Source organism: Saccoglossus kowalevskii, chromosome 21, assembly GCF_978046115.1.
Source record: "Saccoglossus kowalevskii chromosome 21, keSacKowa6.1, whole genome shotgun sequence".
Taxonomy (NCBI): Eukaryota; Metazoa; Hemichordata; class Enteropneusta; family Harrimaniidae; genus Saccoglossus; species Saccoglossus kowalevskii.
This window is the reverse complement of record NC_140661.1, coordinates 19,517,525-19,543,940: the sequence shown is the minus strand read 5'-3', so window position 1 is coordinate 19,543,940 and position 26,416 is coordinate 19,517,525. Positions and strand designations below refer to the sequence as shown.

At 39.2% G+C, this 26,416-nt stretch overlaps 1 protein-coding gene and 1 long non-coding RNA gene across 3 annotated transcripts in view; one reads left to right on the top strand and one right to left on the bottom strand.

Annotated features, from left to right (window-relative positions):
* Window positions 1-26,416, top strand: part of LOC100374050 (ankyrin repeat domain-containing protein 34C-like) — an 81,416-nt gene that overhangs the window by 42,543 nt on the left and 12,457 nt on the right. The window contains exon 2 of the mRNA XM_078005920.2: window positions 1,311-1,437. The gene's annotated coding sequence lies outside the window, so the exon portion shown is untranslated. The remainder of the gene's footprint in view (window positions 1-1,310; window positions 1,438-26,416) is intronic.
* LOC144343208 (uncharacterized) overlaps window positions 6,255-26,416 on the bottom strand; it is a 29,046-nt gene continuing 8,884 nt past the window's right edge. For both annotated transcript variants that reach the window (XR_013418910.2, XR_014928049.1), the window contains exon 2: window positions 6,255-6,479. This is a non-coding gene — a long non-coding RNA (uncharacterized LOC144343208). The remainder of the gene's footprint in view (window positions 6,480-26,416) is intronic.

Sequence of the window (26,416 nt, the reverse complement as noted above, 5' to 3'; positions counted from 1 at the left end):
TAAATATACAAAAAAAAATGCAATCTCACCATGGAACCCGGTGTAATGCCAATTTTGATCATATTCTATGACACTTTGAACTCTTGTATCTCGAAAAATTGTCTGGCGAACCCATAATATTGAAAGTATAACAAACATGATATATAATCTTGAATTCAGCTCGAATTTGACGTTTCCCCGAAAAAAACAACAGCAAAGCGGTTGTTTTTGTTCGTAACTATAGTGGCACTAGCATATCCCAGGAGAATAATAATCGGGGTTTGCTGAACTTTAAACTTCATCATGCAAACGCCCCCTATAGTTAAATTTTCTATCCCACAATCCTTTGCAAAATCCAATATGGAGTTAAGACATTTCTTCCTATACATTATCTTTGGATTGATATGAGCGAACACGAACGATGACCGCCTCCTTCAGCGGTTTGGGTAAGCCAAACGTTCATGTATGACTATTCAAAATAGGACAATTGTGTGCTCACCTTGAAGCGACAGCAGACCCAGTTTTTTTTTTAACGTCGCGTATAGTTCGGGCAGTGCATTATGGGTGATCAACACAAGCCTGATGATAGTAGAATTTTGATGACAATTACATTTTTGTGGATATCAAATCCAAAAGACGTGAAATCACGAAATTATTGGCTAAAAGTGAATGTACGCTTTATGGAGTTACATTTCTGTGTGTGTTTTGTGTTTATTAAAAATGATCGATTAAACTTGTATGTGGATGTGTTGCTGAAAATGCTTAGTTATATTTGTTCATTCACTGGTCGTCTATTCGTTGTCATTTATTTTGCTGTGATGTAACGTCTTGTTTTTTTTTCGCTTCTATCCGCTCCTGGATTGGTCCAACATCATATTGAAGTTACAGCCTTACTTACGCCCTTGGTATTTTCCAATCACAACGCGGCAATTTCATATGCAAATGAACTATTTATATTATCGCGCCGTCGCCGTGGTGTGTTGTGTGCATTATGTAAATAAGGGTATAACGGCAGTCGACTCAGAGTGAATGTACATAGCTCACGAGAAGCATACGGTGACGCTGGATATTTTTCATTATACAGATTGAACAAATGCGCTGATTTTGATTCACAGCAGAAGCCTCTGCCAACGATTCTCGGGCCAGGTTTGTGCTTGATAAGCCACGGATACGAAGCACCGATCGCGTTTGCTAGTACGGAATTCGATGTAACGCGACCGGTGTTTCGTGTATGGCTGCACGCAGCCGGTATTCTCATCACGCCTCGCCGTTGCACAGATAAAGCGCCCATCCTGATCTAATCCGTTTCTTATGTTTTTTTTAACGTACAGATCAAACGCACTATTGGCGGGGATGAAGACTGTTCGGGCTTCCCTGAACACATGGCCGTCACATCGAGTGGTATTGCAAGCATGTGGCGGTGAGCAGTGATGTTTCCGGAATCTCATCGTCAAACAGGTGAGGGGTGTTATTCTCTGCGATATTATTTCATGACGGTTGGTGCTTTATATCATTCTAAAAAAGGAAACTTCCTGATCCCGATCCGCCAACGTTATCATAATTTTGCATATAACAATGTTACTTGTAAATGTACGCTAATCCTACGTGAATAGTATTTAATAATGTAGACTACTGTTAACGCCACTGGCAAAAAATCATGACAAGGACATTGCATGGTCATTGCAAGGTGAAACAAAAATGGTACAAAGCGATATGTTTATTTATTAATGCTTGTCATTTTTACAGTGCGTAAATTACGACATGCACACATTGTCTTAACGGCGTTTAATTGACTTGACAAGGTGGTGGTGGTGGTGGTGGTGGTGGGGGGGGGGGTCATGCGTTCACGTATCTGAGACATTTGTTTCTCAACCAAATTCATGTAACACATACCGCCTCGTTGTTTCATTGGAAGAAATCATAACATTTATAAATGATTTACGATTTGGAACATATAACTACATCGTTTCAGATCGCATTCAGTGTATACATTAATAATGTAATATTCCATATTATAATACAACATGAATACAATAGAAAAATTGAGTAATAATTTAATTCCAGTTTGTCGGAATTTGATGTATATGCCCCATACTTATAACTCATTAACAAACTCTAATTCTGAGGCTTGCGCCGATCAAAATGTAGTACACGGGTGTCGTAAGATTGACCCTATATTAGATAAAAAGACACGCGCAAAGAAGTTTGAAACGTGAAATTTAAATCTTCGCCGGGGGTTTAATTTAGGAAGTTTCAAATTTCTGGAATTAAGTTTAACGATTCATGAAGATGAGTCATATTAACCGAATTAACGGAAACTAATCAAGAACGATGTCTAAAATACAGAATTCTCGTTTCTTTGGTATTGGTACTGCTCCCAACGACGTTACAAGGGATTGAGGCAGCTATAGCGCGAAGCCCGGTAAACAACTAAATTCGCGTGCTATCTGCGGCGCATTTTCGCAGGAGTCTCTGTGGACTCGACGTTGAACCGACGTTGACCTTGCCGATGTAATTAGATTGCCTGTCTATCAGTGTGCTTGTGTGTACATGTTTATTAAAACGATTTCTACGCCAGAAATTATGGTTTCGACGGAGCTCCGTTGTAACAAAACTGCGTAAATTAATTGGCAACAACAATGAGATTATAGCATTACTAGTATATGCGGCGTGACATCAAATTCTATCTACAACGTGTCCGGGGCAACGTGTTTCTTGTGATTCCCAGTTGTGTGATTATTCGCTCTATTTCTCAAAATATTTGTACTGTTGAGTGGGATTGGTATACATCACTTCATCATTACAACATCGATACCATAGAAAGATCTATGTAATCATCACAATATCTATGTAATCTCCATGATGGGCACATCTGAATCGCAGGAACTAAGTACGACTTATTTGAAAGAACGGAGCGACGTGGTTGGTCCTTTTTTCGGTTGCGTTGATGACTTCCAGTAGACCGACTCAACCCTGGAGTCCACGGACAAGCAAAGTGATTATTTGAAATTGACATTATGACAGCGTCGAATGAGGCTTTACTTGTGATGGTCTTGTGAATTTTGATTGGTCTGTCTGTGTGAATCATTCGAATCCAATAATACGCATCATTAGAGTAGTATCAATACAAGCTGCGTCCCCATAGAGACGCATCACGTGATGGCGGTTTTTGACCTATAATATTATACATTCAACAGGCAACTTGTTTTTGTTTGATATGCTTCATGGCATTCTGGTAAATATACTGGATTGCGTTGACTCGTGAGACCATGTTTTCATTCCCCATAACAAGAATATTGCATGAAAGAACGACCAGTAATGAGATATACTCATACGTTCACAATTGACCATTTTCCGTTCACTGCGAGAATCACGCGATATGCGTGAAATTAAACGTAAAAACAGGACAAACAAAGGTCATAGCGTCGTAGTGGCGTCAAACATCGCGTGGGATTCGACAAACGCGAAAGTATTTTGGGGGGCATTTCCATGCTTAATAATGTGCTGTCCACATTTGATGATAGGCATTTTCGATTAAATAAGGGTATTCGGAAGCAATATTCCTCTGTCGAAGATCGGCCGGTCGATGTGAGCTACGAAATAAAGAAATTCGAGTTCAAAATCAAATCGTTCGATTTTTGCGGCAGACGTTCGACGCGCGTCTTTCATGCATCTCGCGAGATCTCGCAGTTGAACGGAAAATCACTTATCGGACGAAGTTCAAAACGGGGACTTATGTTTTTTTTAGTTAAATCAGTGTATGTGTGTATGCGCGCGCGTGCGTGCGTCTGGAGCTATATCTCGGATAGCCCTGAACTAACTCTCTTCAAACCTCGCACATACATAATACCAGAGGTACATTACTTGGGGTTTGCAACTCGCATAGTACTGTATGGTGACATCATGTCAAGATCCCATTCAAGTCTCTTCTCGTAGATAGCGAGACTGAGGCTACGACCTTCTGACATGACGCATATCAATGTTCAAGGTTTGTAATGAAAAAAATAAATTTTTCTTGTCACTATCATAGTGAAAAATGTAATACATCGAAAATGTACAGAAAATATAGTTCTCGTAATCCGTCATATCGTGGGCAGCTATTTTGATCCACCTGGACATCCCAGTATCCTAGTTACCTCGGGCATGCGCATTCGCATTTTTTCTGAGTTGGAACGTTTATGCGAGAGCGAGATTGTGACGGGATCTTGGTATCATGTCACCGTAGTTACAAACCCCAAGTAATGTACCTCTGATAATACCTTATTTGATTCGGTCAAACATGGCTGACTGTTTTGTCATATCCGAAACAAGATCTCGGGCATGTGGAAGGTTTTACCACTATTGATGCACGTCACTTTGTTTGTGAATTCAACTGCAGAGGCCAGATATTTCTCTAAACGTACCGGTATTAACTTAAGCAAATAACACCGAATAAACGGCAAGGTAAAGACTACGTCTAATTATAGTAAATACGTACTGCGTGCGTGACTCGAACCGGCGCTCGCGTTCGGTATTAACTTAAACATGCGACATTGAATCATTATTAAATGTAGCCGTCGTCAAGCACAGAAGTCGCTTAGAGACCAATGATGTATGTTGTTGCTGGTAGTGTAGATTAAATCAAAGACATTAAAAAATGTCTTTGATTAAATCAGTAGTTGTTTAACAACGACCTGGTTTCAAAAGCAACACAAAGTAACTTAAGGTTAGAACACTACTCAAAGTTTGAATAATGTGATTTTCTTTATTTATGTAATATTTTATAAGAAGACGAAGAAAAACATAAAATATGGGGTCACCAAACTCAAAATTGATGTACTAGATATAATGCAAATTGGCGGTTTTGTCTTTGTTAAGGCAAGTTGCCAATATTTTGTTTTGTGATACATAGTACAAAAAGTGTTTGGAGGTTCATGTACCGAACTATCAAACAGTTAAAATCATATTAGTGCTGTTAGTTGACAAATTGCGTTTCGCAGTTTCGCAGTTGTTATGCGAAGCCATCATGATTGATAACAAGTGTGAGCATAATATTTGACTGACAGTTGAACAAAAAAAACGTCCCCATACTACTAACTGATTAATTAAAGCGGGATCGTCTACTGCGCACGCGCGAAAATCGAGCCCCAACGAAGATAACAACGCGCGCTAAAGCGCAAAAGCTAAACAACACGCTATAGTCGTCTTCCGCATGCGCAGGTGACGACTTTCCCGCTTTAACAATATAGATAGATACACGCGTTATATCGTCACTGCTATATTTGCTTTAAAATATGCGTTCTAGTAGCTTCTAATTTAAAAGCTGCCAAAACTTGAATCGGAATGAATTGTACTGTAATAGTATCTTTGTTTATATAATAAAAAGTAATTGCAATATGCAAATTCGCTATTTAGCATATATAATATGTAAAAAAAAGATAATATATGAAATCCGGATTTAACGTATGGTTGTTAATTTAATTAAGTGTCACTCTCCTGATTTTTTTTTAAATGTATAAAATTGTACTCTTTGGCTGCGTACATTCAAGAAATTATCTGCCTTTTTTCATGAACAATATTGGATATCTGTACAACTTTATACCAGAAGGCGTCAAATTATATATATTCCATCTAAAAAAATATTGATATTTGAGAATATTGCATAAAAAATATTTGCTTCAACTTGAAAATGTTGGCGAGAAAAGAAAGCAAAAAGGTTTAAAAGGCTCTGTTACTTGGCGGAGGAAACGGAAAGTGAGTTCTTCAAATAGCTTTTTAGCATGTGTCCCAAGTGTTTACTGTTTTGAGCTAAAGCCGCGTTCCCCGCCAAAACGCGCTTGAGTCAAAAGGGTCAGATTTATGACTGTGAACCACATTAAAAACACGGTCGTGTGGTAAATTAATGGCGAGGGAAAATCCATATTTGTGATTGCTTGAACTAAATCTCGCTTTCAATAGTTGAGTAACCCCTAGCAACACAAATGCAGCGAATCTTCCCTAGAGAGAACGAAGAGAGATCCTTTGTGACTGATTTTATGTAAAACAATATGCCACGAGCGTGAAGTGAAACCTTTCGACTCGACGTTGTTGCGTTACTCAGTTTTTCCCGCGCAGTGTGTTACCGTATTTGATAATTGGCTCTTGTGCGAGAACAAAGCACTATCGCGGGATCTCGTGTGAATTGCGTGGTTCAGGAAACTCGCTATGTATGTTGTCGCTTGGTTACTGGAAGTTGTCACCACTCATCCCTACAGTCAGTCAGTCACATTCTTAGCGAAAAAACAAACAAACAAACATTTCATATATATTACATATGTAAATATATTAAAATAGTCCACTTGCGGAAAGGGAAATGTACTCACTAAAAATACACACATTACATTAACGTTATTTCCACTCGGGTGGCATTTGTTCGCTGTGTACCGTCGTCAGGGAGACTATACATGATTGAGACAGAGATGATGGCGATGACGACTGTCTTGTGTGCGCCAGGAGGCATGGGACAGTTTCTAGTCTTCTATCTACAGAGAGAACAGATCTTCTAGATTAGGAAACAGACACGCGAAATTGACATCTATTCCGTTTTCTTTACATCCCGTGAGAAATACATTACTAATGCATTGTCCTTACGCCTACAATACGTCAAACGAACAAAGCGAGACAGGAACAGCTCATTCAACATCCATGATGCGATTAGAACACAATTTGAAAAGCGCCAGCGACTTTTCACCACGTTGAATTAATATACGTATGAAATTATTCACAGTGTTTTGCAAAGAGTCAATTACGAGTTCCAACCTTGGAGCAATGATGGCGGCGAATCGAAAAAAAAGTATTGCAATTGACCAAATGATAGAATTATAAAAGCAGTTTTGAATTTAACATCCTCTTTAGGGTAAACACGTGACAAAGCGAGGTTTGCATTTCAATTCCGATTGCCAGCAGTCCTCACGCGGCGATTGACTGCCCCATCAAACTGTTTTTTTTTTTTCCACTGTGTGAAATTGACTTTTGTTGATTTTTATTAATGTGCTAAGGTTCCATCGATCGAAAGATATATATTTGAAGGCAATTTTTATTCTTGTAAAGTGCGCTTTATCATAGATCTTACAATACAAGTATGAGGTTTTATTTGAAATAGAAAAAAAAACGTGTTGACAAACGTGGATAGGCGTAACGACTGGAGATAGTAGAAAGTAGGATAGTAAAAATAAAGTAGAGATTTTTTGAAGTTTATCGACAGTTTACGATCTGAGTTTTCAGTATCGTGATATATTACGAAAAAATATAACAAGTGTCAGCAAGTTTATGTGTGTTTAGCTTCCTAATGTTTAATATAACGATTGCAAATCAATAAATTATGGGATATGCTATTGTCAATACGTAATACACAAAACAATAAAACTGTAATATGAAATAGACAAGTTTTGAGTTCCGTCGTAACCTTGGAAACTTGCACGTTTTGGTGTAAAAGCCTCTTAATTTCGTCTGCGTAGGGGATTGGCTTTGCCGCGTAAACGATTGATAGCTCATCGGAACGCCAGGAACTCGGGAAACCAGCGAACAAGTTGTGTGAGCTGGAAATCACCCCCCTCCTCCCCCTCCCCATTCTCGCACGGAAGCCGACTGATGGCGCTATAACTATAAATTCGTCTATAGGATTACACATATCTAATCCGTATTTACGACGATACGAAAATGTACTCGCCCGGGGAACGGTTTGTGTTGTTTTAGTTTTGATCAAATTAAACTTTTAAATTAAAAAAATAATAATAGGTAAGGAATTTGCGTCAATACTACTGATCATTCTTGATCATTATTCAGCTGTGTTTTCGGATGTCAAGTTTCTGCTACAAACTGAAAGCAAAATCCGTATTGACACATTTATGTACAATATGGTCATTATGCCGTGTTTGAAGCTATGAAGTTACCGAAATCACTCTGGCTAAATCCTAATTGTCTTAAAGCAGGAGAATCGTCGCCTGCGCAGGCGCGGGAATTGAGTCCCAAGCGACGATAACAACACACGCTAAAAACGCAAAGGTGCATGGGTAGACGCTTGTTTGTAAACAATGACACGCCATGGCCATCTGACGTATGCGCAGGTGACGACTCCCCCCCTTTTAAATACAAATAAATATAATGTGCTTCGAAATACTTTCCTGTATAATTTGTAAAATTTAAGACCCGCGCTCAATACTCTCTATTTCGGGCGCCTTTTGGGGACGGATAGTCTGGCGTAGTGAGATGCGCACCTGCCTTCATTAGCGTTGCGCTTGGTTGTGATGTACGATATCGCGTATTGCGCATGTACATTTTGTATTATGTTCGTAATGTGCTTGTACGTAAATCACCGCCATCTTTCTTTGTGCCTTTTTTTCACGCAATTGTAATCCCCCAATGTTTCCACTGTGCATTCGGAATAAGTACTATTGTTTTATAAAATTGCCAAACTTACTATATTCCACTGACTGATATTTGATATACGACTCCTAGTCATGTGACCAATTCTTCATGCCATTCGTTTATGAATCTACACCTGTATCTTTGGTTCTAAGCAGATTAATAATACAACTAAACATTGTACAAACGAATCTGTAAACGTCACACTTAATACAAATGAATTTTGTAAACGCAACACTTAGTGCAAACGAATGATGCAAAGACGCAGGACTTGGTGCAAAATGTAGCGTTTACAATCATTAACACATGTGATTACGTGCGCTGATTTCTTTCAATCCCTTTGCTGTCACCAATTCGTCATTGAATTTTCAAATACGACTGACAAATTTCAAAACGCAACGGAACATAAACAGATCGCCGTGCCGGATATTGCTTTCGATTTGTCACTGTTTGCGTATTGCAAATTAGGATTAACAAGTCGCGCAATGACTGAAATGAATGGTGATTAGCGTCAACATAACGCCTATTTTCCTTCCCAGAGATCCTTGCGGCCAGAAGACCGAATGTATTCTCGGGGGCGGACATCCGGGCATTTTCACCGCCTGGCAACCATCACGGTGAAAACAAAGGCCGAAAACTTTCAGAAAATTTGACAATCGCCATAGTTCGGTTACATCATTTGAATTTTTGCATGTATTTTAAGTAGCATTTGAAAACCACATTGTCCCGCGCTACATTTAAATATTTTTAAATAACTCCAATTGAATGAAGGTCTTGATCATTATTTTAATGTAGAAAATGTTAGTAGAGGTTGTTTGTGAAACCATGGTCATTCCATTGTTTCAAACAAGCTTTAGCACCTTCATTGTATATAGTTTTATTCATAGTCTCATGTCACGAGCGCAATGTATTCAACCCCAGTACACTATGCGGCGATGAATAATTCATTAAAATAGGTTGTAAGTCGAGAAAAAAACATGATATTATAATCCGGAAAATTCAATAAGTCAGTTGACTCTGCTTTCTAAAATATCCGACCTTTCATGCTTTGTTATTGACATGCAGGTAATTGACATCGCTGCGTGACAACTCAATGTTTATGTTGTCGTTACACACCCATTTCCGACCGATAAGTAAAAAAAGTGCACACTTATCCAAGAGTTTGCGTTCTAATCCACGACATCTGTATTTTTTTCTAAAACTGACTCCGCATGTCCCAGTCAGTGATTAATAGATGTTTCAATAACGGTTAGTTGTTACGAGTCTAAGTTACATGCGAATCCATCGCTCATTAAAGAAGTCCCACTAAATTACACATTGTGTATATACAGAGATAATTGCAGATAAGTTTGAATGGACTTTTATTAACTTGCCGAATATTAATTCGCAAATTTATACGCAAAATAATTAAGGTCTTTTGACATTTCTTCATTGAATTGGAGAATTACATTTTTAAAAATATTTTGCTGGCTAATATAACTATTACTACTTCCACAAGGTCGCGTATTGCTGATACGATCTACCTCCATATTGAGACTCCCTCCCCCCTGTGGACATCAAATAACAAAATAGTGGCCACCAGACTATTGACAGGAAAATACAATTGCTCAATATTAACCTCGAATAGAATGAAAGCCGCCTTTATTTGATAAGCTATGTTTCCATGGCAACTGACTGTGTGTACTTGCGGGCTAAGTTTGAAAATAATGTCCCACAAGGCGTCTATCACTTTTGATAAAAATGATGTTACTAAGCATTGAACGAATGACTGAACATACTATCTATGCTATGATCGATATGCTACACCAGTGACTCTTTTTTGTTTAAATGTGTGTTCACAATTATCGTATATTAGTCTATAATTTTATAACGAGATGTAACAGGAAACATTTAACCTTTGTATGTTTTCGCAAGGTCATCGAACTAGCGGGTCGTACATAATTATAATGCTGGCTCGCATGATTACGGGGATTTTTGAACGTCGTGCCGTATCGTCCTGACAACCATTTACAGAAAAACCGAACAACCACGATTAGAAATTTAGATTATTTTTTTTTTGAAACACTTACAGTATTGACATGACCATGCCATACCATTTTTAAATGTTGAAGTTTCACTCATCTTAATGTATTTTATTTTTCGACGTGAACACGTTTTCAGTCACGGCATGGTTCTATGTACCTGGCTGCGTTATAGTATTCACAGCAATAACTTCCGACGCTGTGATCATCTATGGAACCTGCGCACAAATCTAGTTTCTAACTAACTTTTTCCAGTTGTTCAGAAATTTTCAATATCGCCAAAAATCACCATACTGATGCTATATTTGTGAAATTAAATGTTTTAATAAACATTCTAACAAGAAACAAATGGTTACATAGATCATGGGAGTACTAGTAGTACGTACGACAAAACAAAACTAACCGTTCAGTAGGGTGATTTTTTAACTTTGGTGTCAGATTCCAACGCGCGGGTCAAAGGGCAAATGGTTTATACAACCCACAAAAATGCACATGACGCAAAGGTGTGCCAGTTTCAAGTAATTTATCGCGGTAAACGGTAATCAGAAAACTTTAAAGAAAAAAAAAACACCCCTTGAATAAAATTTACAAAAACACACCCTATTACATAGTATATTACTAGTATATTTAAAGGGCGGCAGTCGTCGCGCCGCGTCCTGTTCGATATGGGACTCATAGCGACGTATACAACGCGTGTAAAGTGCATTGTTTATTTACATGAAATTCGAACACGCGCTGCGCGACGACCATCGCGCTTCAATCCTCGGGGGCGGACATCCGGGCATTTTCACCGCCTGGCAACCTGCGGCGGTGAAAACAAAGGCCCAAAACTCGCAGAAAACGGTACTTTGAGATGATTGTTGAGACTCCTCTGAACAGTGTAACAAGATTAGCACTACGTGTGTAACATATATAAATTTGGCTGTTCGGGATTACTTCAAAGTTGAGTTTGATGATGGACAATTTCGATTAAGTGAGGGTATTCGAAAGCAATATTCCTCTGTCGAAGATCGGCCGGTCGATATGAGTTACGAAATAAAGACATTCGAGTTCAAAATCAAATCGTTCGACTTTTGCGGCAGACGTTCGACGCGCGTCTTTCATGCATCTCACGAGATCTCGCAATTGTACGGAAAATCACCTATTTGATGGTCACTTAAACATAACTCACGCAGATATGCAGTGCATATAAACTAGTTCAAAATCCTTACCCAATATGAAACATAATTTATACTGTTTATAGACCCCTTGGGTGCCACGCACACGCGTTGATAAGTCCCTATACTAGTGACACCCCCGGGATCAGTAAAAACGGGAGAGTGTCAACGGTGTCAACGCTTAACGTATGGGACAGATCAAAAGTGTCATAATACGGCCGTCAGAACACGGCAAGTTCGCATAGCTGTGCAGTCGTTACCTGCGCGTGTGGCAGATAGCCAGCAGTACAAGTGCACAGTGTCATACAATAAGTTACGATCGCGGGAACTGCTAAACGACTTTGACAGTGATGAACAGTTCGTGGACAGCATAAGTGACTGTTTTCTTTAGACAGTATGAATGACGTATGTTTCGCTTAGTAGGCCCAGTGGGAGCGCTGTTCCACCCTGTCGACGTGCGTTAATCGTTTAATTAAACGCAAGAGCGTCCATATACCCGGGGCATTTTGCGCTGTCTCGCTGCTAATGGAAGTATCCATCAACAATCACTTTACATTGACACAGGTGCACATAGTAATCAGTTTCAACGATTATTTTAACATTATAGTGCCGCGTGGAAGAGACATTATATGAGTGGCAGGAGTTTCCGCAGTGACGCTGAACTAGATGTTTTACGGCTCAAGCGGAATGATATGATATGATTATACAATTCAAAACTTTAGTATAAAATCAAGAACCAAGGATATTGATTATTCGCTTTCATTCTCAGTGTTTCTTGAGTGTAAAGCGTCCTAGTCATCATGCTGCGTCCGACACGGGTAAATTATACGCGTGTAAGTACATTGTTTGCACGAAACCCGAACGCGCTATGCAGCGTGTGTGGCATTTTAACAACTAACCTGGCGACAAACTAACTAATTCATTCATTTACTCGATCTATTTCAAGTCATATCTAGGTAATAATGCACCACAATCCAATAAATCAGGTTAGAATCCCCGGGATTTCCTCGCGCATAAAGCTGCGCAATAACGTTTCCATGGAGACACCGTCATATGCGCGCTAGTTTCTCTGGGTTGTTTGAAGTCTCCGCAATGCCTCTTTGTTGGACGTCAGGAAAGACTAGCTTTAGCAATTTTACTGAAAGAGAAATCGATCATAACGTGGCATGACGTATGGTTTCTTGAAATAACTACTACATTGCAAACGTATGGCTACTAAGTCAGTGTACTCACGTGACTGTCTTTAATCGGTTATACCAGAGGTACATTACTTGGGGTTTGCAACTCGCATAGTACTGTATTGTGACATCATGTCAAGATCCCATTCAAGTCTCATCTCGTAGTTAGCGAGACTGATGCTACTACCTTCTGACATGACATAGGCGGTTTGTAATAAAACAATAAAACATGTATTACCACATTCATAGTTAAAAAATGTAATACATCGAAAATTTACAGAAAATATAGTTATTGTAATCCGTCATATCGTGAGCAGCTATTTTGATCCACCTAGACATCCCAGTATCCTAGTTACCTCGGGCATGCGCATTCGATTTTTTCTGGTATAACCAGAGGTACATTATACTGAGGTTTGCAACAACGGTGACATGATACCAAGATCCCATCACAATCTCGCTCTCGCATAAGCGTTCCAACTCAGAAAAAATGTGATCATGTGATGGCAAGAACCGATGAATAGACCTTATTTGTAAACGGCCGCCTAGATCTCGGTGAGAGCGAGATAGCCGCTTGATCGCGATTTGTTTTTGCTCCCAAAATGGTCTTTCATTCTCCATAGGGTTATTGCGTGCACTGGTCTTCTTGGTATTTGAAATAGTCGGCGCAGTCGGGAATGGAGCTATATTATGGAGGCGAGTCTCGCAGTTCTCTCGCTCTCAAGGCATATCCTAAACTTTAAAAGTATGAAATTTAATGTTATTTAAATTTATAAAATATCGCATACTGATGTTAAGTCTTATATAAAAACACTCTGTCACGTCAATATGCTTTTAATATACAAATGTGTGTGATTTATTTAGTATGCTATCAACTTAGGAAGTGTTTTTAGATCCAATTTTGGAGTTTATATGTCAAAATCGTGTAATTATTCGCTCGAAATTCGGCAGCCATCACGTATGTGATTCAACTGAAATTTGCATAAAATGAGGGCTATATAAGTAATTGTGATTTGTTCCATTCCACTTGTCCGGCTCTCTGCCAATCAGCTTGGCGTAGTATGAAGCACGTGAAATAAGACTGGCCTGTCATTGAAATGACACATAGCGCAAAGACGGTATTGATAACGCATCCTCAGACTCGCAGGTAGATGCAATGGCCACGCTATTATGTCCATGGTTGTATTTATTCTCACAACAATAAGTCAAATAGGTGATTGGTCGTCTTGAAACCGTAATATTCAAAAGAAGATGGTAATTGAAAGAAAAAATAACAATTTTGAAATTATTAAGCTTTTCAAAGTCAGGGCTTAATACAATTTAGGTATATTCTAAATTCGTCATCAAGTTGCAACACGGAACACACCGCGTGACTAAGAGTATAACAGGTTCAATGTCACCTTTTACACTATAGAGTTTTTTTTTTTTATTATTTTCCGATCGGTCACTCACAATTAATGAACGATTTGAAAGCCTTTGGCGGTATGATCGATTGTCGACTATTTGGCCTTTTTCAGGCGTACAAGTGTTTTAACCCCTCTATGTCGTTCAATCGCTAATAGCACTTTTATGTGACGACCCCCAGTGGCTAGATGTTCGGTTTGAAGTGTAACACTTCATTCCTTACATACGACAATGCCTTGAAGCTTGTTTTCGTAATACAGCGTCGCGGCCCATGTGTCCAACTTTATAGTGTACATTTTTTGAAGGCATGAATTTGTTTTATTTGACATTTATAACATATTTACTCTGGAAGATTTCGCGTTTCATTCAATTCTAAAAAAAAGAAGCCATTTGGAAACGCCCATTGCCCATAATTCCTTTGGCCTATTTGCGGCCGTGCATACTAAACGCGTGGTCTAGTGGTTTTCGGCCAGCATTTGAATTCTACAAAACATTCATAAATATTCATAAAACAAATTCATACCTTCTTGCATAATATTTATATAATATCTTTCAGTGTGTGTTTTGATCCGTCGTGGCATTATCTGCTAGCCAAACTTTAGTGACGGTACTATATTTGTAAAATTCGAAATATGTTCAAACTTTTAAGATCTGTGTACCGCGAATATCGGTCATGGGTGAGGCGTGCATGCAGAAACATTGAAACAAGGGGAGATGATGACTTGGAATTATGAACATCGAGTTTTTGCGAAACCACGTCCGAATTGCAACCCGGTGTTCAGTTAGCAGGACTTCGAGATACGGGCAACATACATTTTTTTATTTTGTTGGAAGTCCACACTTAGTAACTTGGCAAAAGTGGGTATATTTCCTAAAATATGGGTGTGATCATTTGTGTAACTCGATATTTTTGTAACTCAGCGTCTCAAGTAAAGGTCGTTCTATCGACGTTCGTCCAGTTTTCCAGTCAATGAAAGCTTCCCAGCTGTTTTCAGTGGGATTTCAAGGGTAAATATTTCATAAACGTTAATGCCGAAGTGAAATATACAGTAGTCTATAGTCTATACTCTGATATAAACATCAGCCTAGATACGATTATTGTAATATCACGTTTAGACGTAGATTTCATTAGATTGATGGAAATGCCGTAGTCGGAAGGCGTCGTTTTCACTTCTCACGTCACTCCTTGGAGCCCCCTCGGTTTAACTACCCCATATTTGCGGTCCCACAATGATAACTATTAAAGCGGGGGGGGGGGGGGGTCGTCACCTGCGCGCGCGCGGGAATTGAGACCCAAGCGACGATAACAACACACGCTAAAACGCAAAGGCTCATGGGTAGACGCTTGTTTGTAAACAATGACACGATATGGCCATCTGACGCATGCGCAGGTGACGACTCCCCCGCTTTAATGTTTGTTCTGCCTACATTCTTAAGAGTTCTACTTTGGAAAGGTCCCTCTAAATTGGGCGAGTTTTCTCATCACTTAGGCTTCTCGTGTGATATTTCACACAATTACGAGGAGCAATTACTGCCGCTTATAGAAGATTGATCTAGCGCGAGATAATCTTATCCCTCGCTTAAAACGAGAGCTGCCAATAAAGTCTTGAGGCTCCCGGCAATTCGCACGTGAGTTATGTTATTGCCGGTGCACGCAGATTGCCGCGCTGAACGCGAGTTAGGATTCAGCCTCCTGGCTATTCAGTTGAAATGTCAAATAATGCTCGTACAACGCCGACGAATCGGTATTCACCGGGCGTAATAATATTGCGTCGGGCCTCAATGAGTCTGTTTGTCGTGATATTGTTTTTAAGGTCGATATTTCTCCGTTTTATATCCGACTGGCATTTTCCACCCTGTTCCTGTTTTCTATCTACTGGTGTATCCAGCATTTATACGGAAATATTAGAGTCAACGCGAAGCTCTTTACAACTTATTGTGTTTCCACATCGGCTAACCGACACTAACACGTACCTAACTGCACCGACGACGACTGTGGCGCGTTAATGAACGACCACAACTGTATGGTCACCGACAATTTCAAGGTCATTGTGCTCAGAGTCTCCTAAATGAGAGATTTTTACGTTCTCGTAAAACGTAAAGGCTATTTTATAATTGAGTTTCAACAATACAAATACATGCTGACATATACAATAAAACCTAGTTATCAATATTACTTTGTTGTATTTTTTGTTTCTGACTGGTCCGATTATAGTCATAGCACTGAGTTATCAAATTAAATGTATGGCAGTTTGCCTACATCGGTAAACCTGCAGACCGCCTATAATTTTAGTGATTCATTCGTCCGACTACAACGATTGTTGCTATAAACCCATGCAAATAATCGACGCTATCTAATTGAGAACGGGCGAGGCCACTAGACTTTTAAATCGTGTCCCATTCTTTTCAGTCATGGCTACACAGATAAGGGGGACAATGAACGCGATTAAAACAATATTATTTCGAATACAGTTTAGAATATACACAACTATAAATTAAGGCCGCAATGAGGCTCGCTTTAAGATAGTATGGTACTCGTGATTTTTTCACACGTGCGCATACTCAAATGGCGCGCCATGTCCTGTTCCAGTCGGGGACTCATAGCGACACTAGTACACAACGTAAAATATATTCGAACACGCGCTGCGCGACGACCACCGCCCTTTAAGCGCATATAGCAGTGACACTATTTCGAGTTAGTCTACAATTAATTGTTTTATTATTAGTCAACGATGTGGGATTTTTTTTCGGTTCACTGTCAATCTGATTTTTTTTAGGAAAACTGTAAAATAATATGCATAAAATGTAATTTTAGCAGCGGTTTCCATAGATAAAAAACTCAATAACAACTTTATCAATTTGTTATGTTAATCTTTCTAGACATCAAAAGTACCCTGTGAGACACTATATATCTTTGTTTTCAACCATATGTGCACCGAGCAAACTTTTGAGATATTGAAATATATATTTTTGCTATAGTAAAAAATGTGAAAATACCCTGAAAAGGACAAATCATGCCACTTTCAATTTTCTACATAGATTTCCCCCAAACGGCACGGTGACCCCATATTTTTAGTCCATTTCTATTTCTGACATATCAAATACGTAAAAGTGAAGAAAATGACAATATGTTTACATTTATGTTGCGTTCTAACCTCATGGGGACAAAATGAAACACCACTTGGAACGACACAGACAAGTCTCATAGCCGCCTTGTACTCAAAAAGATCCCGGCGACCACTCACATGCCAGGTAAACCACGTGACGCATGTTGGGTTAGTAATATGTTACGGGATGGATAAGTAAGGATAACTTTACATAATGTATTATTACATCAGACCACTGTCTCTATAGAAGGGCTGTGATCAAACGAAGTCTTTTTTGACATTACCAGCCAACAGGCCGGGTCACAAGTGGACTTTTCATAAACTACTCTAGAACAATATGGTAGTTGTAGATATTGTGTCAACAATTGAAACACACCCATACATAGCCAGCTCGCGAGAAGGCTCGCGTCGTGTCATTTTCAGTACGGCAAATCTGTTTCAAACAGAGAGGGATGCCCTTATGTATGGGACTCGTATACATGTAATACAACTGGGAGTACTAGTATTACGGGGCGAGGTCAGTGACTCGAATAAACGAAATAATAACCTATTAAGCCTAATATTTAGTCAAATTGCTTGGTGAATTGTGGCGGGAAGCGCTGCAGGCGTTGAATAAAAAAATGTAGTAATTTCTATTTTAGAATTACGTCAAATTAAATCAGTGTTGTACAATGAGCGTTTCACGGTTGCGTTGGTCGCGACCTCCTTTTCTCTCTATCGGTGTGTTCCATTTCCCCGTAATGTAATTTACCATGTTCTCCGTCTTCCATTATTGTTCAATTATTTTCCAGTGGTTGATATTACGCCGCATTTGTTCCTGTGTTTTGTTTTGTGGTTTTGCCACTGGTGGCGCTGTTCAAATTTAACAGAACTCGCGCGATCTCGACGCAATACACATTTAGAAGTCTTGCCTTTACTGATGCTCACACTATGCATACTGATCTAACGAATCAGATATCGATATTATTATTTTATTTTTCAATACAGAGATCGATGCAATCCTCGGGGGCGGAGCTACGTCACAGATGTTCCACGTTGCTAAGACGCGCACCACTGTACCATGCAGTTCTATGGGCTCTGGGCGCGCTGCTGTGGAACGCCGGTGGAGCCGGTGAAAATTCGAGAAAACAACACAAACTCAACTTTGAAGTAATCCTGAACAACCGAATTTATATATGTTACACACGTAGGGCTAATCTTGTTACACTGTTCGGGGGAGTCTCAACAACCATCCCAAAGTACCGTTTCGGGCCTTTGTTTTCACCGAGATGGTTGCCAGGCGGTGAAAATGCCCGGATGTCCGCCCCGAGGATACACTTTTCCAATTTTCCAACACTTTCCAAGTCACGCCCTCTAGCAATGAATCACTGTGTGACGTCATCTTGGTGCAATCAGTGCCGTTCGGGTGTACGGCATCGTTCAACATTTACAATATAGCAAATTAACATTTGAGAACGCAGTGTCTGCTAATTGCGTGTTATTTCTCATTTATATTTTCACCATTTTGTAAAATGTTGTGAAAGTGCGAAAAAAAACGTGATTATGGTTACGTGTTTTACTTATAGCCTATTTCAGTAATGACGTTAAACTAATCATAATCGTGATCGTGCGAATCGAATGCACACAGTTCTTCTTCTCAAGCTCCCGTGGGAACAATAAGTCGTTCACTCGAGACTAAAACAATTTGAAAAGATGGATAAAACGTCTCAAAAAGAACACTCTGATATCGTAAGAATATATAAAATCGGTTTATTATGACGATGGGACAATACATCCCCGCTTATTTATAACGATGTGTATTTGTCTCCATTTGATGGTATAAACATGTTTTGTATAATACCTCATCCTTTAGTTGCGTCAAGTACTTTCGATGGTTCATAAATCTTCGTTTGCACATTTAATATAATTTAACGGCGTTTTCTGCCTGGTTTCAGTGCTCCGTCGGCAGCTTTAAACGCCGCACAAATGTCAAAAAAAAAAAAAAAAAAAAAAAAAAAAACATCATTATTTGTTTTATGTTGGCATCGACGCTGTCACGTGTACACGGTGCGATGTTGATATTAAAGATACAGTTACTCAACATGACATGTCATGTTTAGCGTAAATACTCAATGTGAATCTACTCACAACAAGAGTGTGCCTAATTGGATACCTAATCCGAACTCCTAACAGCCTAGTCAGACCAATCAGCGAGCTGCTTGTTTGTTGTCAGGGTTTTCCGACTTGTTAAATTCTGCCTTGTATATAGATACTTCGACTCAACTGTAATTTTCAGGTTTTTCAAAATTGTAAATAATCTACTCAATTATACGGTACTAAATGCTACTTTTTCAATTTTTTTACATTGTCGTCTACGAGGAATTTAATTATAGTATGACACATGAATCATATAGAATTCCTTTATAAGGAATACAGAAACAGGAACAGAATGTTTCCTTTTTGGATGGTTAGGAAAGTAAGTTATTAACCTATCAAAACCTTCAATAAAGAGCGGCTGTCAATTCACCAATTTTATCTGACGTAGTTAATGATGTGACGTTTCCCGTGAATGTCAGTAACTCACCTACTTTTACATTACGCGATAGAGGTCCATTCCACGTGTTACATCTGTAATTTAGATTATATAGACTATCACTTTGTCATCGTTAGATGACGTCACAAAAACCACGTAACAAAATATTCTATTTCGATTGGCCGTTGTAAATATCACGTGACAAAAATCAATAAACAAATGGCAACCTGGCATTGGTCAGTTACCGTTAGGTGACGTCGCCTAACCAATGTATTACATTTCGATTGGCTGTTGCAATATCACGTGATTAAGATTAAAAGAGCAGCCAGCCATTGGTCGAGATACCCTTAAGGGGAGGAATCGGAAAACCAATCGAGGAGATACCCTACCCGAGGATCCCCACGCACGAAGGACGTCCCCGAGACCTTACCTCTGTTTTTACTGTTCTGGCGTTTTACAATTATGAACTAAAACGAACTAACTCTACTTATTGATCTGATCTTTGTCTTCGAGTGAGTCAGTTGATCCCAAACTTTACTTCTCACATTTGCCAAGCGAGAAATTCCCCAACTTATGATCCGAACCAGGTCGATATATTACTTTCCTTTCCCCAAAAACTGAAACTATTCCCCGACTTCGAACTACGACCGGTTACAACTTTATGCCCCTCTACAACAATCTATTACAATGTTCGGAAATTGACATCGTAAACATGTATGCAGCATGAAATCATCCAAATGCGCCGCGTTACAAATATGCACGTATGTAGAGTATGCTGTATATTACACAGGCAACATTTGATTGGGAAACAAATACCTATGTGATTTGGGATATATAAACTACCGTACCACGTGGTCAATTACTGGTATTTCAATCTTCCGTTCACTATCCACTTTTAAAGTTCGTTTTCTCCCTCCTGACAAAGTGAGGCTTCTTGGCAGAACACTAAGACCGATTATTATTGCTTTCGGAAATGTGAAATACGCGAAACTAATGGAATCCATAACGGCATGACATATCACTAAAGTCTCCATGCAAGGCATACTAATGTACTCGTATGTGAGTAGTATCCCTGAACAGTCACCTCCAGGCACCTGTGTGGCAGATCACCAAGCCACCGAGATCGCGTCATAAGTTTGCTGTTTCCTTGGAAACGTACACTCTTACCGTTTTAATATCATCTTTTGAGAGCCACTTTTTATGATGTTATTGCAACAGTTGAGCGTGTATAATTTGTACCGTTTCTATTTTTGGAATGATGACGTCGTGACATTATAATAGCATTTTAGTCTTTTACTGTGAGTACATTGATAATTAAAAAATGTCAGCCTTATAATTCGTCGGTAGCGATCAAGTTGAAAGTATTTCTCGATTCGTGTTGCTGTTATTGCTCAGGAATGGTTTAATGTCAAATATTTGACGAATCCTTATTATTAATATAAATTAAAAGAAATAGTACGTGCCTTGGCATCAGCTTTAGGATATACAGTATTCTTACCCGACCCTTTATCATAGTCCAAATGCCAAAACACATTAATCTTAAGTCCTAAATTTCATATCTCAAATCGCTTTTTAGGGAATCCAAATGCTCGCCAATGGTCTCGTTGCCCAATGTTAATGATGCGTGGAACGACTCCTTTCTACGTCACAGAGTGATCTCTGACTTATCTCAGTCGCTCTCCGTTCGCCGATCATTAGTCTCGATTTGCAATAAATACTAAGAGATAGACATTGGGTCAACCTGGATGTAAATAACACCAGCTCCAATATGTGCGTGATGCATGCCGGGAAACACTGAACATAGATAAATCCACGACGTTCTCTTTGATATTAAAAGCACTCCCCGCTCCCCGCTTGGAATAAATTCAATTAAAAGCATGGATCAATGATAATACATGAAATGATTAATTTTTCCCAATTTATCGAAGTAATTATAAAAACAGTCATACAGTGGAGACATTCAACATGTTGACGCGAGGGAAGCTGTTCATCGTAAACGACGTCCCTATTTACGGCAACTGGTGCGTTGCCTCATTTTGGCAAGACTCGCATTGGACATAATTCTCCTCGAGCCTGGATCTCACTGAAATATAGCTCAACTAACTAATTATTGTGAAAAAAAATGATGGATGGTTTACTATGGATTACTATGAAAACTGTTTCAGTTTTTTAAGTTTTACTTCAAAAAATACATTTTGTGGTGGGTAAAAATAATCGAATATTTTAAATAATTATGTAACACTTTTCAACAAAAATTGTAATAATCTTTTTGTCTCGAATTATTGAGCATATTTATCAGTTTATTTGATAAAGCTTCTTTATATAAACGTCAGGGTGTGATTTATCATAAAATACAAACGACATAACTGCAATATGCTATCCTCGGGGGCGGAGCTACGTCACGGACGTTCTACGTTGCTAAGACGCGCATCGCTGTACCACGTATTTCTATGGGCTCTGTGCGCGCTGCTGTGGAACGCCGGTGGAGCCGGTGAAAACTCGAGCAAACAACACAAACTCAACTTTGAAGTAATCCTGAACAACCAAATTTATATATGTTACACACGTAGGGCTAATCTTGTTACACTGTTCAGGAGACTCTCAACAACCATCGCAAAGTACCGTTTTCTGCGAGTTGTTGGTCTTTGTTTTCACCGCGAGGGCTGCCAGGCGGTAGAAAATGCCCGGATGTCCGCCCCCGAGAATAGAGAAACACCCATAACTGTCGAAAAGATATTAGATTACTTGCCATGTGCCAGACTAGGTTTATGTACAGAATAAGTCATTCGAATCGCGACAAAGCCATGCAGACGGATTTCAAGATCGCATACTGAAATTAGACGCAGTGCATTTTGAAAGAGGCATCTTAATTACGAAAATTATCTCTCATTGAAACTTGTAATAATAATAATAATAATAATCCGAACTACTAGCTCCTCTGTTGTGCTTTTCTTTGTTTAATCATTTGAAACGCTGCCAGGCATGTAAAGCAAGACGTGCACTGTTTATGACTCCCTGGTCGGATTTCAAGATATTTTGGCAAGCGAAGTCTATTTTTAGTAACTGTTTAAGCGTCAGGCTTTTTTTTATTAAAGAGCTGACTAAAATAATGTTTAAAAATAGATCTTTCTGTCTGCGTAAGTATAATGGGTTTATTTTAAGTAATGCGTATGAAAGCTATATTAGGGGTCATCCGATATGCGTTGCCAGTACAATTCTGCTGGCCTCGGTGGGACTACTCATTCAAGAGAAATTCAGACACGAGACTTAAAACCAGGTAGGGGTTTTAGGATGCGTGCTGTTAAGAGGGTGCCCGATCCGCCGCATGACACACTGTACAAAAGTATGTTGCTCCACTTTTTAAAATGATGTTAGAACTGTTACGTAACTTCCGGGGTAAAAATTATGATTTATGAACCCCTAATGCATTGACGCTGCAGGCCGGCGTCTTCTACACCGATTTGTGCTGGGACAGCGCTTCCGGTGACGACACAACGCCCCTAATGATAATAACAATGTCCGCCATTTTTATTTTGTGGCTTCACGCCTAAAAAGATTGTGTGTACATTTGCCCAGACTACTATAGAATATGGTAGTCTGAACTATTTGCTAAGATTTACTCGACAAATATTGGCAAAATACAAAACCATATATACTCAGATTGCGTATTGGTTTATCCCAAACTGCATGTACACTGACAGTATAAAAGTAACAACTACATGTATACTATACTATACTATACTATACTACATGCATCCGGGCATTTTCACCGCCTACAATCATCGAGATGAAAATAGTAAAGGATGACAATTCCCGGAAAACGGTACTTTGGGATGGTTGTTGAGACTCCCCTGAACAGTGTAACAAGAATACCCCTACACGTGTAACATAAATAAATGTCATTGCTCGGGTTTACGTCGTAGTTGAGTTCGTGCTGTTCCTTCTTGTAATACCCGTGCACATTAATTAAGTACTAGTACTTTAAATTCCAGTGAACGTGGAAGTAATCATGTAATGTAATATTCAGTTGAACTGTTACAAACTCTGAGCCGGGAAACGGTCAGGTAGAATGAAATGATTTTCTATCTCCACTCTGTGTAGTGCTAGCGGTTTGGTTCGGTTCCTTCTATCAACGTGTGTTTTTTGTATATTTATAAATATACCAGTTTCCCCTGTAAATTTCCCTAGTATATTTTATCGGTGCAGATTGCTCCATTGCGATGTATACGTGTCATCGGACATATATCGATCACGTGCCGCAACGACTCTGCATTTCCACTTTGTATTTTGACACCTCTCGCTAATTATTATCATCATTGAAAATGATGAAATCAAGTGGTTTGGCAACAAATCTTGAAAGTATTGGTGCACTTGACAAAAATCAAAGTCATGGTGTATACTAGTAATCGTCAAATATAACACAATTGCCGTTGTTGTAATCACTCAAGACCATTGACTACTAATATATATTGGGAGGCGCGTCTAAATTCGACATACAAATTCTGTTGGGTAAAATTTTCCTGAACCATACGCAACCCTCAACCCCATACGATCTCCCCCAGGGATAAGTTTCTTACGGAGCGTGGAATGCACGTGACAGTTTCGTCCCGGTATTTGGGCGCGCCAAGCTTTATGAGCCACGTTCAGCGGCGCTGTGAACTATAGTCCGTTGTACTAGTTTGCGTTTTGCGCGCGTGAGTGTGCGCAGCGTGTCGTTGGCAAGAACCGGTCGTTCACACTAAAGATAAAATATTGGCTTTGTTCGCCGCTGAGGTGTGTAAACACACATGTATGTGTTACTGTGAAAACAACATGCGGGAAACGTTGTCACAGCAGCTCGTGAACTATTCACGGCTGATCACTGAGCGACATTTCCATCTCGATATTTCTTATCATACAGTCCATTGACACATTAAAATACGGATCTTTAGAATTAAAGCGCGGTAGTTGTCGCGCAGCGCGTGTTCGAATTTCATGTAAATAAACAATGTATTTTACACGCGTTGTATACGTCGCTATGAGTCCCATATCGAACAGGACGCGGCACGACGACTGCCGCTCTTTAACAAATCGTTACTTGGTAGTACATGTATCAGCACGTTCAACTTCTTGATAACATCATTGTAATTAAGTTGTCCAAAGGAGTTCTATATCGGCTATATACAGTTTTGCTCCTGTCTCCCTATCCATGCACGACGCACACGCGCGACCGTCACGCTAGATCAAAAACTACCATAAAATCACTTAATCGTTTCAGTATATCGTGCACGAGTTGCTCGTTAAATATACTGTATGTGACGAGCTGTACAGAGAAAGAAATATCAGTTGTTGATGAGAGAACGTGTTTTCTCTTTGTCTGAGTATCATGTGATGTTTATTTGTTGGTGAAAGTGCCAAAATGCATTTGTTTAAGCCAGAAATAAAATAAAAATAACAGTCGGACTCTTTTTAATAATTATTGTATGCTTTTATTTACAATTACCTGGTCATTATAGTGGAATACTCTCTTAGAAATTTGGAAAACTTCAAAACATGAATGTGTTTTTTTCACGCCATTTCATCTCGTAATGACATCTCGGAAATTCTGCGATGCTGTTCAAACGATCTAGTTCAGATTGGGATCATACTCGCAATACATCAGCATGTACCATTCATTGTTCCGCGTGTCGTTAATTTCATCTGTCAGACACGTGTGTTGGGGTGATCGATATCGCAAACGTGCACACGCTCTTGTTTATTTATCAAAGTTGACGGCAATTCATAATTTTGTGAAAAATTCTGTAATCTCACTAGATCACGCGCGTGTCGTAGTTTATGACGCGATACGGAAAATCGATTTTTTTTTATACTTTTGGTGACAACTTGAGCCGCAATTTATACAAGTAAGCAATGGTATGTATGGGAAGGCGGGGAGGATAGCAAATTACGTTGATTAACAGAAATAGCGATTTGTTGCTAAAGGTGGTAAGACATTTTTCCGAACTGGAAACTCCTGGATAGTAACCCCCTTCGGGATAAGTACTAATTCCATATAAATAAACAATGTATTTTACACGCGTTGTATACGTCTCTATGAGTCCCACTATAAAACGAGACTGTGGCGCTTTAAACTTGCCATGTGCGCGCATGCGTGGAAACACATTATATTCTAAGTCTCTTAGTATTTGTTCATAGCATGTATTCTTTGGTGATACAGGTCTGTAAAACCATGGCTAATTATAGGGACTCGTGTGTATTTGTGTTTTATAATATCTAAGGCAATTAACTGAAGAAAACTGTCATATAGCCAGATTGTCAGTTTCTTTTCTTCAAGTGTATGATCGAGGCTTTTTCAATGGCATGTGATGCGCTCCGAGAGACAGATGGAAGACATATAAATAGAGGGAAGGGGGTCACTGTCGTTCTTGCCAAATTACATCTTGGCATATATGTTAGTGTTAAACAAGGGTTTAATGGGGTCGCGTCTACTCTTCAAATGCGAATTGAATTAGAGCAGAGCATCGCCCACTCCTTTCCAAACCACCCTTGGATTTATGCCATCTATCCCAAGGGGACAATACAATGAGATCATTTCTGCCAATGAAAACGTACAATGGTTGTGTTTTGATATGTACATTTGTATAAACACTTTATTAATACCTTGCACTGTAACATGCGATAGTATATACATTTTGTTTTG